This window comes from Crocodylus porosus, unplaced genomic scaffold (assembly GCF_001723895.1).
Source record: "Crocodylus porosus isolate Cpor-Errol unplaced genomic scaffold, CroPor_comp1, whole genome shotgun sequence".
Taxonomy (NCBI): Eukaryota; Metazoa; Chordata; order Crocodylia; family Crocodylidae; genus Crocodylus; species Crocodylus porosus.
In genome coordinates this window covers 105,746,046-105,755,447 of record NW_017728886.1, presented here as the reverse complement: position 1 = coordinate 105,755,447, position 9,402 = coordinate 105,746,046, and positions in this window count along the sequence as shown.

Below are 9,402 nucleotides of genomic sequence, written 5' to 3'. Positions count from 1 at the left end.
AGGGTGGGGGCTGCCTACTGGCAAGCCACACACTAGAGCACCCTTGTGCCCCAGCCAGCCCCTCTGTAGCACATTGAGCTAGGTTGGAGAAACTGCAGGCTGGCAGGTCAACCCCCTGGACCACCTGCCAGCTGGGGCTTCTGCAACCTGGCTTGACATGCTGAGGTTCTGGTAGTTGTATAAACATAGCATTTGACAGTAATAAACTCCAGCTTAATACATGCCAGAGTTTATTGCTGCATGCTAATAGCACATGCAGATGCTCCAACTGAAACCTGAAGTTCAAGCCAAAAGGTATTGAATGGGCTGGTTTAATAAACTTTCAAGCATTTACACTTTCTGTTTCATGAATTCATAATATTGTAGAATGTATCTTTCTTTCTGTTTTTTAATTTGGCCTGCCAAGTTCGGGGTGTGTTTGCTAAATTTAAACATTTATACTTTAAAATCTGTGAATTGATTTTCTTGAAGACTTAGTTAACTAATTTGAAAGCTAGCTATATTTGAAAGACTCAACTAGATCATTATCCAGACCTTAGCTAGTGTAAAACGTTGTCACTATATAACAGTTTAGAACAGCTAAGAGTCTGGCCCAGCTAAGAGTCAGCTGTCAGCTGGTGACAGTGGTCAGCTTAGTAGGTAATGGAGCAGGGTGGGTGTCTGAGGTCCATCTGCAGGCCATAGCAGTGGCAGAGGTAAAGAAGTGGGCATGGGGATATTGTTTTTGGATGGACTAGCTGGGCTGCTCATTCCTGGTAGGAGGTAACTGCCCTGCCAAGTTATGATAAATTAATGTGAGGGAATCTCTATGAGGTGGTTACAAGGAAATTTCCTCCTTTGTGTGAAAGTGTAATCTTATTCTCTCGATATGGCTCCCACTGGTATAGGCTAATATTTTTGGCAGGCAAGCCACAAATTAGCTCTACACCCTCCGTAAGTATCACCCCAATCCTCATGTTCTGCCAAATCACCTGCTCTGATTTCTGCTCCTTTTCTTTTGTTCTCAGCCTGATTTACTACTTTGCTTTCTGCACCCTGCTCTGCCTGCCCCTGTGCTGCCTGTTCTCTGCCTGATCTGCCATATACCATACCTACAGGCTCTCCATGCCACTCGTGGAACCCATGCAATAACTTTGCCATCCCTGGCCTGTACCATGGACCACAAGAACTTTAAAATCATCTAAAAATGACTTAATGTATGATTTCTTTAAAAAAAAAAAAGGCTGCCTATACACATGTTTAGACTGGGGGGCCTTTTGTTAAAGCTGTTCCAGGAGAGCTGCGCTAGTTAAAATGGCTTGCCATGACATGTATTAAGCTCCTACATGTTTCAAAATGGCTGTGGGATGTTTTATCTAAAGCTCATTCAACAAGGTTTAGATAAAGTGCACCCATGGCCATTTTGAAACGAGTAGGGGCTTAATACATATGACAGTGAGGCAATGCTGGAGCGTTCTAATTAGACACAGAGCAATCTTGATTGATAGAGTCTATAGGTATCCAAACTTTAAAGTATAAGGGCTAATAATCTCAAAATATCTGGCTAGAAGCAAGTGGTACATGCTCCACTATAAAGCCCGGAGTCTTCTTTCTTCCTTTGTAAAGATATATAATATTATTTCTTAAACTTGACAATGGTCAAGGATTGAATGTTGAGTGTCCTAGGCCTAAGACATGTACTTTTGAGTGGTAAATGATTTTTTTTTTTACATGGCAACTGAGATATTTGCTATGTAGAAGGTAGTTGTGCACAGAGGACAGCTGAGGCATTCAAAAGGACACAACAAATATAGCACGATTCTACTTAGGTTTTGCTGAATGTTTAAGTTTTCTTTCCTTGTTGTGAAAAGTTGGGTGCAGCAATGCACTTCTGAGTGGGTTCTGTGCCATTAGAAAAAAGAGGGAAATGTCTTTAAAAAGATATGTCTAGGCAAAAGCTAGAATGCCAGTTATACTTCTTCAACAGGAAACATTTGGAAAATTATCCTAGAAGTGTTAAGGACACAGAATAAGACAAGCTCTGGACTTGTTTCAAAAACACTATATTTTTCTGTAAACAAATATGCTTCTCTCATGTTGTTATTAATTTTATAATTATTTTTCTAGCTTGAGAAACCTAAGCAATGTTTATCTCTGTATATTTTTAATGATCAGATTTTTGATAAATGAATCAAGATGTTGGGCTACATTTAGTGAAGACACACCCAACTTTTTTAAAGAACCAGGATTATAAATGTTATCAACTAAAAAAAATCAAGAATAAATGACAGTTGCAGAACAGTCATTCCAGTTTTAGATGGGTGCTAAGGTTAAGAATAATCTTTAGAGGCTTGTTTTCTGGAGGGCTACTGGAGATTTGGAGCATTACAGAGATCTAATCTCAGTCTCTCAGCATTCACATCCTAGGAAGCAATCCTCTGACTGACATTTATGTCTGGCTTCCTTCCCTCCCAGATGTGTGCTAGTGGCATAAGAGGAAGTTTCCTTCTTCTTGTGCATACAACTACCACTATTAAGATTAACAGAAGTTGTATATATGTAAACACTTATGAGAATGAATATTCCTAAATATACTGTATTTATTTATGTTATGTTGCATCTTTTAGGTGTAACAAATGAGTGTTCAATGCACATATAGCAATCAGTATCTGAAGGTGTGGTGAATGTAAGTGTGCTTGGTCTCTATGTATCTAAAGACTAGAAAAATAAACAATCAAGAAGATCATGGGTCCTTTGAATCTGGGGTCTTTGAAACTGAGATTTAATCTATGTAGACTTTTACACCATTATTTCCTCAGTGATATAGTAACATTATAAGAGAGGTTGAGTAATTAAGTCCCCTTACTTATCAAAGAATAACACTAAAAAGGTAATTTATGTTGACTTTAGTTAAGAAATAAGGTATAAAAATAAGGGGAGGCAGCAATGGTGTAATCTATATGAAAAAAATAAGAAAAAAAGCAAGTAATTAAACTTACTAGTTGTAATCTTCCAAATTTACATTTTTCTTCTGTTCTTTGGGATATTTTTAGTTCATTTTCCTTCCCAACTCACTTTCTTCCCAGTAACCCACCTTGAAAAATAAACATGGACTTTTTTTAACCCTGGACCATCAAACATGGATTTTTTTTTTATTTTGGACCATTGACTTTACGATTAAAGGAAAGGCCAGAAAGTAAGTTAATACTGGCCAGAACAAAAAATGTAGGCTTGGTAACTGGCAGAATCTGTAAGGAAAATGTGAGTTCTTCTTTGAAATGATATAGGGCAGGTGATGAGCAATCTGGTATTTCTAATCACTCTGGCCATGTCTACACAGGATGCTGGCAGTAGCCCATGACTACTGCGCAGTAGTGTTGCATGGCAGGAAGTATGACACGATACTACTGCACAGTAGTCACAAGCTACTGTGCAGTCAGTGATACGAAACAGCCGTTCCACAGCTCAGCTATTCGGTAGCTCTAGTTACTGTGCAGTCATTTTGTACTTGTTTAGACAGGTAGTAAATGACTGCACAGTCAATGTCTTGTGTAGGCACAGACTCTATTTACAGCTGGCTTGAGAACAAGCAAGCTTAGATTCTTATGGGTGCTAAACAGCTCCAGCTTCAATTAACGTTTAGTATCTGAAACAATAATGAAGTGCAGCATCCGTTGTACAAAGATCAGCTTTTAAAAAATGAAATGATTTTGTTATATGTTTATTGTAACATTATTGAAAGTCACCATCTGAGGCTGCTGCATATGATTTTGTCATTTCTGCTTATCTGAGTCTACAGAAGCTAGATCTTGGGAAATTCTTACTGGGCACATCTACACATTCATTAATGCGCAGTAATTACTGCACATTTATTTTAGTACTGGCTTAATGAAGTACTAACTAAATGTGCAGTAATTACAGTTACCATGCAGTAGTGCTAATACATGTTTTTTTAGTGATGTTTATTGCGCAGTCGCTTAATGCTTTGTAGTGTATTAGCATGGTTTTTTCCCGGCATGCTACTGCATGGTATTATTAGGCTACTGAACATTAAGCATCTTGTATAGACGAACCCACTGTGTTGAAATTCTTTTTAGGTTCTATGTAAATCTACAGATAAGGGCCAGATCCAGATGGTTGAACTCTGCTGTCAGATGAGACTTAGAAAATAGGCATATAAAAACATTAAGAATTGATTCAGAATTCCCTGCTCCATAACCCACACAACTCAGTATTAAGTATTAAGTATTAAAGCTATTAACGCTTAAATCTATTTGCTGTCTATATATCTAAACTTGGCCTTTAACACAATCTCAGAAGCAATCTATTCTTAGCAGCTAGGCACCTCACACTTAAGCTCTCTTGATGTCCACAGATGAAATGGAGTGGCACCTAAACATTGCCTAAGTTCATGAAGGGCATCAGTCTAGTACGTGTGCTAAGATCAGGCCTAATACAGCATGGCAAGACTGAGTTCCATATAAAGCACATCAGTCTCAGTCATTTTGAGAAGTAGGCAGGTGACTACTTATTGTATAATAGCCTAATGGTCAGGAAACTTGCCTAGGATAAGGGAGACATGGGTTCCAGCTCTTCAGCTTGAAAGGATTCAGAACTACATCTCCCTCTACCTAGGAAAATGTGATGACTGCCCAGGTATAGAAGAACCGGGTAAAAGGAGAAACTTCACCTATTCTGTTAAAGGTGGGCCAATGTACAGAGAAGGATGCAAGAATCATGGGACTAAGCATAACAGACTCTTACAGGGAAGTGCCTACAGGGCTGATCCACAATTTGTCTCAAGTCTCTCTTTGCCAGAGTCCCCCTGATTCGCTTGTGCTACCTAATAGTTCCTCTATGTAAACAAACACAGCATTAGCTGGTACCATGATACTATAGGATGAGCAGCAAGGCTATACATATGAGGATGTTTCCAAAAGTAACAGCAGTTTTTTTTCAAATGAAAAACATAAAACTACACAGCACCAAAGGGCACTGATGCCATTATTGCCAAACGCACCCATTTTTATGACTATGTGGTCTAGTAAATGATCATTGTACACAAAATTATTTTATTTAAAAAGTTGGCATTACTTCTGGAAACACCCCCGTAGTTACAACTGCTCAAATATGGGACACTTAGTCCTTTTTAGAATCAAAATTAAGAAAATTCACAATTTGTTAGGGCTTGAGCATAAACTACCCACAGGGTTCCTGAAATCTTTGCTTTGTAAAAGCAGGAGTGGGAACTTTGCCTGAAAACTGAAGAGGACTGCTGACATGGTCCCTGAAAATATTAAACTACCACACAGTGCTGTGAATGAATAACACCTGATTAATATTTGTAAAGTTCTTTGAGATCTTCATATAAAATGAACTATGGCAGTTCAAAGTATTTATTGTCACCAACAGGAAATATGTGTGACTTTGGTTTCAGTGGCTGCATCTTTTAGTCTCTTATATATTTCCAGAACTCAGTTAGCTCTCAGAAGGTATTTCCTGGGGAAGTCCTTTAAATAAATATAAATAAAATAATCTTGAAGCTCTATAAAGAAGTCAGGCCTTTTATCTGTGGCTGCTGATACTGTACTGCAGCGTGCAGTGTCACAAGCATTTAGTGGGTGTGGGGAGGAAGCGGTATATAAACCATCAAATAATCTTTAGCAACCAATGAGGTGAGAGTTGTCACGCTGAAAAGGTCCCAACTTAATCTATTTCAAAGACAAAGCTATAGTTTACTCTAGGGCCTCTTGAACCTATATAGCTCTTGTTGAAATAACCTATTTAAAAATACAAGGATTGTTTTGTTTCTCTTTTTAGTTTTGTTTCACTAATATTTTATTTAGTCAGAATTTACTTGGCCACATAACTGTGTGTGTGTTTAATTTCTCCAGAGCTGTAGATATAAACTTTCTCTCAGCTAATATCAGAAAATGTAACAAGGAGTTAAGTTGGAGTCGCAAAGTCTGCAGTTCGTAACTTGACATCCTGCCTTTGCAGAGTCTACTCTGCAGCTGACACAAAGCTCTATTTAATGTGCTGCCAATCACTCCAAGTCAAGTATGGTACCGTAAATCCTCGAGTACTCTTTCAAAATGATTTTGTTTATATCTTTTTCCATTTAATCTGGTTTTCTGCTCAGCAGACAGTGAAGTGTAAATCCAAACAAAATTGCTACTGTGAGCTACAAGAAAAAAAAAGTTATTCTTTAAGTTGCTTTCACCATTTCACATAGACCAATACTGCAAAGAGACTAACTTGTGAAAATTCAAAAAAGAATAAAACATTTAATGTCTGTATAAGTCTCAACAAAAATAATCAGAAAGTTAACGCAACTGTGTTTCATTTACTTTGCTTTGGAGGATTGAAGGTAGTAATTATTAGAAGTAGGAGATTTTAGCTCTGGTGTTAGTAATAGTACTGAGGTGGTTATAATTGATTTCCAAATTTACAGTGCATTTCATATAATATACAGTTTTCATTTCCTTGGGAAAATGCATACATAGTATAATTCACTGTGTAGATTTTCAAACACTAGTACTAGCATTTTCACTGTAGTCTTTTTCCTATTTTTGCTGTAGTTTATTTCCTTCCCCCGCAAAAAAAGAGAAATATAATGGAAAGAAATCAGATTGCCATAGCTACTCTCACAATTTCTCATCAGAGGGTATGTCCTGGAAAGTGCAAAGGTCCTTGTCAGAAAAGCTACAGCCTGCCATCATGGTTTCTTCCAGTTGTGTCCACTCTGCAGATCTTTTGTGACAGGAGGTACAAACAGGCATTCCTGGTTTACATGTTTTCATACACACAGGCCTCATCTACACACACAGGCCACATCTACACAAGACACTGACTGTACAGTAGCTCATTATTACTGTCATGTGGCACAAAGTGAGATGCAACCCTACTGTGCAGTAGTAACGAACTACTGCACAGTCAGTGTCACCAAAAAGCTGTTCAGTGATGATGCTACTGTGCGGTAACTCTAGTTACTAAATGCTTATGCAGTAACAACTGCACAATCATGGCCACACCACTCCATACTTCCAAATTCAGCCAGGGTTATGGTCTGACTCCTCTGAAGGGAGGGGTAGCCCAGCCGAGCTGCCTGTGCAAATGTCCCCATCAGAATTTTTTATACCCAGGTTGATCTCTACCATTCTGCTCAGCACACCCCATTTCTGCTGCATATTTTTGTCCTTATCCTATCCCCTACTGCCTCATCTTGCCACATCTCCCCATCCTTCCTATGCTCATTTCTCTAAAGTTCCAACTGATTTTACCTGCTCCTCTTTTCCTCTCCATCCTGATTGTCTACCTCTCCTACCAGCACAAATCTAGATCACACAGATACATCCTTCTTCTTCTTGACTTTGACGATACTTTCCCCAATCCATGTTCTCTTTCCATCCCACCCCTCTCTTCCTTCCACATCTGTCCCAACCATCACCTCCATTTGTCTGGTGTCACCATTCCTAACCTTAGGCCTGTCCTTCACCTCTGCTCTTCCCCTCTCCTTGCTGTTTTTGGAACACCCACTCCATTTCTAAAAAGGCCATAACCATGTGTGCTCTCCACAGATCTTACTTGCTCCAGCTTCTGACTATCAGAGATCCAGTTCTCTTCATCTGACATTGCCTCTGCAGTTGCTGTCTCTCTTAGAAGCTTCTCCTCTTGCACTCCAAGCCATGGACCAGTCTGTGAAGGGGATTCCAAGCTGCTTTCCTCCTCTCTTTCCTGTACCTGTCTCTTCTTTCATTCCATTCCCACTCCCAACTATTTGTTTGCTATCATCTATCATCTTGCCCATCAAACTTCTTTTGCATTTTGATACCTGTTTCTAGTTTCTCTTTCTCACAATCTTCCACTTTTACGCTTTCTGACTTAATTTCCATGCTGATTAACTCACCTGACTGTCTAGTAACATATTGTCTTGCCTTCACCTTTTCATTTGATCTGCAGGCATGGTTCAACACTTCCACTCACCTAATGCACTATTGCCTTGACTTGGTCTTTACCCAAACTGGTGGTTTTTTCTGATCTATTCCTGAACTTAGTGAATCATGCTATTACATGATCATTGTGTTACCTCATTCAACATTCCCCATCTATCTCTCATGTTCTGCCTCTTGGCCCATGTGTTGCCTCCAGTCCTTCAGTACTGATATCTTGCCTGCTGTCAAATCTCTTTCCCCTGCCCCTCTTCCTTGTCTTTCATTGATGTTGTTACTGTTTTTTCTCCAGGTATCATTCTTCCCCACCCCTGTCTAGTTTGCCCCTTTCTCCCATTGCAAGAACCACACTGACCAACCCCCAGCATTAGCACATCCCCAACATTTGCTTTCTCCACTCCTGCTCTCACATTATGGACAATTTCTACTGGGAATCCTATAGCCAGTCTGACTTCATCCACTATAAATTAATTATATCATGTTTTATGTTCTTATTTTTCTTTACTAAGTAGTCCCATTTCTCCAGATTATATGCTTCCCACATCAACTTTCTTAGCTACTTCTTCACTAATTTTGATTCATTCCTTAAGCCTTATATAGCTCCTCCACTTGCCCAAAGGATCCCATCACAACCCATCTCCTAAATCTTCTTTGCATCTACTCACATCTCCTCCCTCACTCATCTCTTTAACCTCTCACTCTGCTCTGGCTCTTTCCTATACAGTAAAAATTTGATGAATTTCTGCTATTAAAAAAACCCTGCACACTTACTCTCAGCTGCTTCACCAGTTCTTGACCATCTCTCTCTTTTCTTCTATATATAAGGTCATTGAACGTGCTGTTTAAAATGGCTGATTCCTTTCTTCCACTTCCATCTTAGGCACTCCCCAGTCTGGTTTCTGTCCCTAGACTCCATTGTAACTGCTCTTACTAAAGTCTGTAATGATGACTTCTTAGCCAGATTTCAGGATCAGTATGCCATCCTCATCCCCCTTGGCCTGTCAACTTCCTTAACACAGACTTCTTGAAAGTCTGTGATTCCACTCCTCTTGGTCCTCTTCTTCCCTCCAGTTGTTCCCTTGTGATATCCTTCAGTGAATCTTTCTTATCTATCCTCCAGCCTTTGGTGAGGGTACCACAGAGCACTCTACTTGTCCACAGGACCTTTTTCCTTTACACCTGATCTCACCTTTTTAATGTTGTCTGCAAACTCTAGTTTTGATACCCTCTCAGAGTCACTAATCTCTGTACTCCAGCCATATCTCCAGACCAGATTAAAATCTTGGTTTGTCTTTCTGACATCTCACGAATGACCAGCTGTCACCTAAGACTTAACATAGGTAAAACAGACCTCTTATTTCCCCTCAACTCCTTCCTACTACCTGCTTTTATTTCAAAATGGTACCACAATGAATTTACCATCCCATTTGTCATTTAAGGCATGACATAGGAATCATCTCAGATTACTCTT